General features: G+C 31.6%; 1 pseudogene; it reads left to right on the forward strand.

Annotated features, from left to right (window-relative positions):
- Positions 1-654: 654 nt before the first annotated feature.
- On the forward strand, positions 655-2,402 carry LOC149561293 (cytochrome P450 750A1-like; annotated as a pseudogene).
- Positions 2,403-11,264: the final 8,862 nt, after the last annotated feature.

Consider the following 11,264-nt stretch of genomic DNA (forward strand, 5'->3'; position numbering starts at 1 on the left):
CTCAAAATGCTACTGAAAACTTTAGTCTCCTACCTTAACAACACTTATAACGTTGTTCCAAAAGTGTGGTGCATGTGAAAGTGAAGGAGAAAGATATTTTGCTAGAGCTTATGTTGTCGGTATGCTTGAATTTATATCCAATTATTTGTCTTAAAACTACAGAAATTTCGAGGAAACAAAGAGCAGGCGCCACCTAACGAAACAAAGGCGGTCTAAGAGCCGAATGGAAAAGAGAACTACTTATGTTCTACCGAATGGAAGAGTTGAAAGGGATAAGACACTTCTTATACAGACAAGTTATGTCTGTATCGACGTGTCCAACTTAGAATCAAGTTACCTCAGCTGATTAAAGATGTGTCGATCTTGTACACAAACCAATGAAAAAGAGAATCAAGCTACAGGGTTCATCTTGGAATCAAATAAGTGGAAACATTGAATAACGTCTGTCCTATACAGCAAATTATATTGTAAATAATATTAATTGAAATAAGCTGACTCACATTTCATGGGAAATTTTATCGTATCTATGTGGAAATTAAGTGCACAAAACGATGCCAAACACCACCATAAATTGGGCGTAGAGAGAGAGCTTTTCTTGCATCTGATTTGTTCATCAATATGCCTTCTATTGAGATTCTTGCATCTTTGTTCAACATGGCTTCATTTTCTGAGTTTCCTCCATCTTTCCATGCAAGAAATATAGTAAACTTAGACAGTTCAATACGTACAATATGTACACTCACTGTTTTCTTGTGGGTCTTGTATAAATTTGGTGTGCAAGGTGGGAAAAGACGTAAATTAGGATTAGGGTTGAGATTGCCCCCTGGGCCGTTTGCATGGCCCATTGTAGGAAATCTATTGCAGCTAAGAAAGCTTCCTCATCGTGATCTTCACGAGCTTGGGAAGAAATATGGACCCATCATGATGCTGAAATTCGGTTCTGTTCCCACTGTTGTCGTCTCTTCTTCTGCCATGGCCAGGGAGTTCTTGAAAACCCACGATAATGTCTTTGCAAACAGGCCTCCAACTTCTGCGGGGAAATACCTGGGTTATAATAACAAGGACCTGATATTTGCACCGTATGGGTCTTATTGGAGGCACATGAGAAAAGTGTGCGTGGTGGAGTTGCTGAATAGTAAAAGGATAGAGTCGTTCAGTGGTATTAGAGAGGAAGAAATGCTTCGAATCGTTCGTTCAGTTTGGGAAAAGTCTGAGCAAGGGAAGAAGCCGGTTAATCTCAGCCGCTTGTTTTCATCGTTTACTCAGGCAGTCATGTGGAGGATCTTTAGCAGGGGCCAAGATATCTGCCGAGGGGGACTCCCATGAGAAGGGTTGCCATGTGGAGGAGATAAAGAAGATGGCTACTGAGGTGACTGTTACAGTAGGAGTTGTTGATATTGGGGACTTCATTCCATGCTTGGACTGGCTGGACTTGCAAGGAGTGAAGCGGCGCATGAAAAGGGTGCACAAGTCATTCGATCAAGTGGTAAGTAAGATAATAGAGGAGCACCAGCAGCACAGGGGGCAGCGGCAATCTGATTATAACAAGGACATCATTGACCTCCTCTTAGAAATGGAAAGCCTCGATGGAGTGCCAATCACAGAAGAAAACATTAAAGCCATTGTTCTCGTAAGTACTTAGTCTGATTTTTAGTAGGAAATTCAGTTCAGCTGGGAGAACTTTTAGTAAAAGTGTCGAATAGTCAAAATTAGTTTTATTGAAAAGTTTATTTTATTTTATTTAATTGATATCTTTGTTATTAAAATTTGTATAAATTTGACAGGATATGTTCATGGCTGGAATTGAAACTACAGCCACTTCATCAGAATGGGCTATGAGTGAGATCCTAAGAAACCACCACGTGGCCAACAAAATGCAAGAGGAAATTGAATCTCTAGTAGGTCGAGAGAAGATGGTGTGTGAGAATGATTTAGCAAGCATGGAGTATGTACAGTGTGTGGTGAAGGAAACATTGAGATTGTACACACCTGTATCCTTGCTAGTACCACATGAATCAATCCACGATTGTACAGTTGATGGGTACTTCATTCCTAAGAAGAGCAGGCTTATTGTCAATGCATGGGCAATCGGAAGAGACCCATTATTGTGGGAAGATCCTCTAGAATTCAAGCCCGAGAGATTTATGGGTAAAAATATTGATGTTGTGAAAGGAAAGGACTACTTTGACATGATTCCATTTGGGGCAGGAAGGAGAGGATGCCAAGGGGCAGTCATGGCTGATGTAATGATGAACCTTCTTTTGGCCCAACTTATTCATTGCTTTGAGTGGAGCGTGGAAGTGGATAGGGATCTTGACATGAATGAATCTTTTGGAGCCACTCTTCGCAAGAGTGTTGACCTCCTCGCTCGTCCTACACTACGGCTATCAACTTGCCCTTGAATTTATGACTATATCTTTCATTTCATTATGCAAATTTTTATGTTTAGCCTATAGGCTCTCATGTGTCCTCCATTCCACCACTCGAGTTAAAGTTGACTTACTTTTTCCAATCTGAATTTTTCCTTTGTGAATAATGTTTTAGGGTGGTCCTCCATCACTTAATATTTTTGCAATAAGTAAATGAGTAGTTGATGTGTACTTTGCCTTCATATTTGAATTTAATAATGATGTTTATGAAAATGTATTTTTTTAAAATCTTATTAATCTGATGTTAACGCATTATACTTGTACTGACTTAAATATTTTCTTTTTAGGAATTAATTTTTTTACAAAATAACATCTCAAAAATTTAATTTAATAATTTAGAAAAATATTTTTTGCTCAATATGATTAGTAAACTTATATGAATCTTGTAGGAAGTTCTTTTTAGGGATGCTAGATTTTCTATTATTTAAAAAAAGGTAAACATTTCTTTTAATTTTTTTGAAAATTTTTATGTATCAAATTATAGTTTAAAAATTAAGTTTTTTTTTTGTTAAGAACTATATTGACTTTAAAATAATTAGAAAAAATGTAAAACACAATTTAACACAATGAAAATAAATAATTACAATACTTTATTACAAGGATTACCTTTAACACTTCATATTAATTTTACTAAATATCTCGCTAGAAGTCACACTTGGTGTGCACTGAGTACATAAAATATTTGGAAGTTTAATTATTAGGTATTTTGAAAGATTATGTTGTTTGTGTAATAAAGGCCATAATGGAACATTGGTACCTTCAAACCAAGTATGCACCCACTTATAAGGATCTAAACATGACTGAAGAAAAAATTTTAAATGATAGGGAGAATCAAGTTCCATGGATTTACAATTCAAGGAGAAATAGGGATAGAGGAAAAATGTGAAAGAAGGAGGGGTAAGATGATAGAGATAATGGAAGAGGAAGAGGGTGGGGGTGGTGGGGGGGTGAGGGTGGGGGGGTTCTCTGGGAAGAGCGTGGGGGTGAGGGTGAGGAAGAGGAAGAGGAAGAGAGCTGCACATATAAAGATTTTATTTGACAAAATGATGTATAGGTTAACTCAATAAAGATTTTGAAAAGGTTGTCACTTTTGGAAAATTACATAAGCAAAGAAAATCATGATAGAGAAAATGATCACTATCAAGAAGTCAAGTTAACAGGTGAATTGGTTAGGCATACAAGTAAGTAGACAAATCATATCAAAAAAATGAAGCTACTATCAACAAAGGAAAGGAGGATATTTTTACCAGGTAACTACATTATTATTGGTACACAAGATATATATAAAGCCAATTGGTATGAATGATTTCTATCAAGACAAAGAACCATTATCAAAGAACTACAAAATTGGTAAAATACATAAATGAAGAAACATATTGGTAAAGAAGAGGAAATATCATCAATAAAGGAGATTCATTAAATCTAGAGAAAAGAAGAAGTAAAAGACAATGGGTCAAGGTATATCATGTAAAGTGGTTCATAGAAATAGGTGAAAAGATTTGAGCACTAAATTCAAGGAATATTTATTGATTAAAACTAAAGTTTTATTGGAGATGAGATCCAAATTCAAAAATGGTTTATGGAAGATTCAAGAAGAAGCTTTAATGAACCCTAATTGGGTTTAAGAAATTAGGAAGGATATAAGAATGATCAAGAAGAGGACTATGTGCTATTTTTGTTATTATTATTATTTTCATTATGCATTACCAAAACTTAAAGCTTTGTGAAGAAAAAAGTTATAGAATTAAGGAATAGAGGAATTGCATAATAGAGGAGGACAAAAAAGGATCACACAAGCTTTAGGAGAAAGCATTCATAGGTTAAACTCTTGTTGATTTATTCCTAACAATTTAGCAACCAGATTATGAAATCCTTTAACTAGGTACTCTTTAATCAGACTTAGAAGTTCTCTTTGGAACTTAATGTAAACCCTTTAATCAGGTGAATGCAACATAAGAGAATAAAATCTCTTAACATAGTAGTCTCTAATGAGACCTTAGATAATTCTAACAATGTATTAGTAACTCTTAGCAAGGTGAAGTCATTCAGAAAATGACATTATTGTAAGCTCTTAATTGAGCACCTTATTATTGCAATGATGAGCTCTGGGTACCATCCCCACCATAGTTTTTCACCTTGACCAAGTGTTTCCCATGAGACCAAAATATCAAGTTATATTTTATGTATGTGCTTGTCCATGTCTCATGTTTATTAGTTTGTAAACTCTATATTTCAATATACTAATTGTTGACATAGAAGATATCGGTTAAAGTAATTCACAATTTATTAGTTTATGGTTAAAATATTAAAATTGAACGAAAAGTGTGTGGTAGTGATTCCCCTCCCCCCTTGTACTAGACCTAAATATCTCCAACAAGAAAAAGGGAGATAAATACATAGGTAGAGAAGAAGAAGAAGGGAAACAAACAAAGAGAGATATAGAGAGAAGTAGAGGGGGACAAATATTGAGAGGTATAGATCAAAAATAGAGAAGGAGACAGAGGAAGGAAAAGATAAAAAAGATATTGAGAGAGAGAGAGAGAGAGAGAGAGAGAGAGAGAGAGAGAGAGAGAGAGAGAGAGAGAGAGAGAGAGAGAGAGCATCTTGAGGAAAATAGAGAGATGCATAAGAGAATAGAAAGATAGAGACAAAGATAGAGATATATAGGAAGAGAATGGGAGAGAGAGGTAAATATAGAGATATGGAGGGATAATGGGATGGGGAGATAAAGGGAAATATAGAGATATATAGAGAGGAAAAGTGTGAGAGATAGGGAGGTTGAGGTAGTGTGATATAGATTAAAAATAGAGAGGGGAATGTCAAGATAACTATAGTAATACAAAGATATATATAGATCTAAGGAGATAAAGATTATAGAAAATAATATATAGAGGATCATAGATAGAAGGAAAGAGAAAGGAAGAAGGAAGAAATTCTTAGAATTGTTTGATCAATGTGGGAAGTGTCCAAGCAGGACAAGAAGTCGATTAATCTAACACACTTATTTTCATCATAATCATGAACCTTCTTTTGGCCCATCTCATGAATTTCTTTGAGTGAAACATGGAAGGGGATCGAGATCTTAATATGAATGAAGCCTTTGGAGCCACTCTTTGTAGGAGTGTTGACCTCCTCACTTTCCCTTCTTTGAGGTTGTCCATTTTCCCTTAAATTTATAAGTATATCTTCTATTTCATTGTGCATGTATTTATGTTTAGTGCAGAGGCTCTTATGTGTTCTACACTTGACCACTCTAATCAAAGATGAATTACTTTTCCCAAGCACAATTTTTCCTTATACTATAATGCTTAAGGGTGCCCCTCCATCACTTAATATTTTTCTAGTGAGTAAATGAGTATTGTATGTGCTCTATACCTTCATGTTTCACTTTAATATTGATATTTTTGAAAATATAATATATTGTTTTATTTTAATAATTTGATGTAAACAAAATACAATTACATTATCTTGAGTATTGACTTAAGTTTATGAGCACACATTACCAATATGAGATATTCAAAACAAATTGTTAGGATTAAACCACAGATAGAAATAAAAATTACATGCAAATATAATTAATATCAGAAAATAATAGATCAGATAGAAAAAAAAGAAAAAAGCACAAGACACCAAGATTTAATGTGATTCACCCAACCCTAGGCTACGTCCACCAAATAGCAAGTCTAATATTTTTACGATCCAACGATTACAACCTGATTACGATCTATAATCCCTTACAACTCAATATTGCCACAAGAACCACTTTTGCATCACCTTCTGAAATAGTCCCTAATCCTAAGCACTTTTATATAAGTATTTTTACTACTTTAGGGTTATAATTAATAATTACATGTTGGCCCAAAGAATTTATGACGTATGTATAGTACTTTCCTGATTAGTCACTACAAACTAATAATCTTGTACTTGGGGACTCATTAGACTCCACACTAGACAACAATCTCCCACTTGGAGACTGATCCTATAGTAATATTGCTACCACATGGGGCTCCCACTGGATCAAACCACCTTGGACATATTATCCTCCTCTTCTTGTGTCTTGGGACACATCTCCTTAGTCAACTTCAAATGAACAGGTAAAGGTGTGCTGACAGCTTTAGTATTCTCCATAGAGAAATGTTGCAACACCTTCTCAACATAATCAGCCTAAGATAGTGTCAATTTTATGTTCTTCCTATCTCTGTAAATTTGCATACCAAGGATTTTTTTTTTGCCCCTAAATCCTTCATAGAAAATGCATGTGCTAACTGGTATTTCAACCCCTGAATAATATCCATGTTAGGCCTGGCTACAAGCATATCATCAAGATATAAATATAAAATAATGTAACTGTCATCATCTGACCTCTTAAAATAAACACAATGATTTGGATGACATCTATTGTATCCATGCTCATGCATAAAATTGTCAAATTTTAGATATCATTGCTGAGGTGCTTGCTTTAAGCCATATAAACTTTTCTTAAATTTGTACACTATGTTCTCCTTACCCTTGACCGAAAATCCCTGTGGCTAAGCCATATATATCTCTTCATCCAAATCACCATGAAGGAAGGTTGTTTTAACATCAAGCTACTCTAAACACAAATCTTCAGTAGCCACAATACTTAAAATAGTACAGATAGAAGTCATTTTAACAACAAGAAAAGATATCTGATCAAAATCAATGCCCTTTTTCTATGCAAATCTTTTTACAACTAACCTAACTTTAAATCTTTTCTTACCTCCATCCTCTTCTTTTAACCTATAAACCCACTTATTCTATAAAGCATTTTTACCTATAGGAAACTTGCATAAATCCCATGTCTTATTCTTTAGAAAAGAGTCAATTTCATCTTTCATTGGAGACTCCCACTGAATCTTAGTATCCACCAGCACAACTTCATCATAACATTTAGGTTCACCAGCATTTGTTAATAAAATAGAATACAAAGAGGGAGAAAATCTTTTTGGAGGTCTCATTTTCCTTGTTTACTATCTAGCATTCACTAGTGTGTGTGGTATTTCTTGTGATTAAACCATAGACATAAATAATAATTACATGCAAATATAACCAATATCAAAAAATAATAGATCACAAAAAAAAAAAAAAAACAACACCAAGATTTAAAGTGGTTCACCCAAACCCTGGCCTATGTCCACCAAATAGCAAGTCCAATATTTTTACGATCCAGTGATTATAACCTGATTACAATCCATAATCCCTTATAGCTCAATACTGCCGCAAGAACCAATTTCACATCACCTTCAGAAGTAGTCACCACAAACTAACACAAATGCCATGTACATAAAAAAGCTTTTGGAGTTGATATGTTTAAGAAATAAATTTCAATTTATAAATACCAATTGGCATTGAATGAAACAAAAAATAAACAGAAAAATAAAATTCATAAATAGTTTCCTTTCCATTCTGTAGTTTTGAAAAAAAAACTGAACAAATAAATGTGGCAAATGTCTATTTAGAAATGAAGTTAAAATGAATATGTCAATTGTCCATTTGGAAATAAGTTTGAATAGATATGCCAAATTTCTTTTTAGAAAATAAGTTAAAATAAACATGTCAAATGACCATTTAGAGAAAAAGATAAAATATATATGCCAAATAACCATTTAGAAAATAAATTAAAATAATTTAAAAAATTGCCACTTGTGGGATTTTAAAACAATTTTTTTTTTAAATTTTAAATTTTATTTATTATACCCATTGTGATAGATTTTATTTAAAAAAAATTAAATTTAAGTTTTATAAACCCCACTATGTGTGATGGGGGTCACACCAACATTGGTGACAATGTCACATTATGACAGGTAACTAGTTGCTAACCCCATATATCATTCTATAGGGGGCAGAGGGGTGTTTGTTTGTGCCCTCCCAATAACTTATTATATTTTAAATTTATTTTTATAAGTAAAATAAAAATTTCCTTCATGGACATGTAACTTTTTAAATTTCTATGTCCAACTATAGGCTTCTAGGGGGGTTTAGGTGTTTTGAAGAAGAATTTGGAGACAAGAAGGAATATCAAGAGACACCTTTTTTAGAGTATGAAATGATGCTTTGGATTTATAAAGATCATTTCCTCATTTCATTCTTGTCACTTTATTTATTATTTTGAAGGCGAGAGCTTGGAGAGATTTGGAGAATATGGTATTTTGGAAGAGAAGACCCATTTGAAGTGGAAGTAACATATATATATATATATATATATATATATATATATATATATATATATATATATATATATATATATATATATATATATATATATATATATATATATATATATATATATATATATATATATATATATATATATATATATATATATATATATATATATATATATATATATATATATATATATATATATATATATATATATATAGTCTTGATACTTAGTTTTCAAATGTAGTTTTGATATAGTCACTCTAAATTTTAGATTACAATTTAGTTTATTATTTACTCTTACACTTATATTTTAAATTTTAATATAAGGCATATAAAAACATTTGAATAAAGTTAAAACATGGGGGACTTTACACTATATTGAATAATTATTTAGTTTATTAAATTTATTTGCTAGTTTAGTAATGCAATTTTATAGATATAAATACTGCCATATTAATATATAATTAATTATTTTATGCTTTAATATTGTGCATGGCTACATTGAAATATGGAGGACTATACTGCTATATGTTGTTTTAGTAATGGGTCTCAATGGATAATAATCTCGTCTTTAATATTTACATTTCAATATAGTCATAATTAATTTTATTTAGTCTTTAATTAGATTTAGTTATTTCAATATTAGATTTAGATAATTTATTTTAAATTTTTATTTTTATTTTTAAAAATATTACATTTATTTGATTGAGATAATTTATTTTGAATATTAGATTTACTATTTCAAATGTACCAATATAAATAATTAGTTTCATTAAGTAGTTTAATCTACAATTGCCAATACCAATTTACAAATAGTTAGTCTCTAGATGTTAGTTTAGCTTTAGGGAATGTATTATATCTTTTCATCTAAATTTTGAAATGTTTTTTCATTCATTTGTGATCATACACTTCGCAATAAAATGAAATATTGGAATGAGATTGGAGGTTTGTTTTGACAAAGATGACTTCTAGGGAATGTGGTTCGAAGGAACTATTTGAGGGATGATTCCAAATAATGAGAAAACCAAATATTACATTCACAATGAGCATTTTTCCTAATGACAACATCTTATAGAAGAGGTCTTTGTAGAATATATAAGATTGACTCTATCTCTATGTAGGTTTCATAGGTATATATATCCATGATTCTATGTTGAGGCATTAGATAGTGAGTGTTGGTGGAGGGGTGTCATATTTGATAAATTTGTGTCACCTCTTAGTCACCAAGAAGTTTTGAAGTATATAATTTTCATACGTTTACTCTTTAACCATATTCACACTGATAATTACATCCTACACAAGAGTGGATTCTAGGATGATGGATCCTAAGAATGCTGAACTGCAAATTTTTCCATTATATTTGGTTTTGAGATCCACTACATGTGATAGGGCAATAATCTCTAATTGGGTACCATTCTTATGTATTGCAAATTAAAGATCATGTGATCCTCTATTTTCAAAAATGACCTTGTAGAGCATTTTATTGTCATATTATATCCACTACTTTAATTAAACAAATTTTAAATTTTACAATATTGGCTCTCATTGCCTCCATATTTTATGGAATCTATGTTCATGTTTTCTATAATGACAACAATTTAATTGCTCTATTTCTATTTGTAATCTAACTCTGTTCAACATTTTTATGCTTCTATAATGTATAGCATGCATTTAAGTGTAAAAAGGATTAATCTCTAACATGAAATTTATTACTAAAAATATACATTAATCTCTAACTTGACATGAATTATTAATAATAATAGATAAAAGAAATTTTAATTCAACAAATTTTATCGTAGTGAATTGATAGATGCAAATTACAAGGAATATATAGGTAACAATTTAAAGTAAATTACTCTACTTATAAACAAGTATACACATATTTTATAAATATATATTTAAGATTAAAAGTAAATAAAAAAGTTTTCAGAAGAATAAATTTTTTAAGACGAAGGTAATATTTTCAAATATATATATAAACATTTTAATAGATTCTGGAGGTATAAAGCCTATTTAGGTTACTAACCTTAGCATTCTTTCATATTAGCTATGGTGAGACCAAGGTTACACTTTAATTAGAGGAGGAAAGAAGAGAATTTATCAAAGAGAATATCAAAGACAATATTGGGGAGAGAGTCATAGATGTCAACATGAACAAGTGATAGAAAATGAAATATAATAACATATATAGAACTACACACATTCAAGTTGATAGATGGGTAAGTGCACCAAGTTGTGGTGCCAAAAAGGTGACACCTTTTTTTATTTTTCCTAATTTCAATAGCACATATGCGCTATAGCATGCATGCGCTATAATGCATATGCACTTTATAAAAGACCAAATTATTATAAATGGGTTGCATACCCGTAGCCCATTCATTTTTCCTCTATTTTCCTACTTCCCCTCCTCATAGTGCGTACACAAATTGAAATAATAGAAGGTTTTTGCCACCTGCCTTGCAAATATGCCTCCTCGCCATCAAAGTTCAAGATCATAAGCATGTCGTATGTTATCTAACTTTCTTTTTGCATTCTTTTATATGTTTTTTATATTATTTTGTAAGTTTTTTTCAATTTTTCTTTAAATTTGTTTATTTTTTTAGATTTCAATTGATTTCTTATCAGGAAATTTAAATAATGAACCAACAA

The sequence above is a fragment of the Cupressus sempervirens genome, chromosome 4 (genome assembly GCF_028749045.1).
Source record: "Cupressus sempervirens isolate cs-2001-9-10 chromosome 4, ASM2874904v1, whole genome shotgun sequence".
NCBI lineage: Eukaryota > Viridiplantae > Streptophyta > Pinopsida > Cupressales > Cupressaceae > Cupressus > Cupressus sempervirens.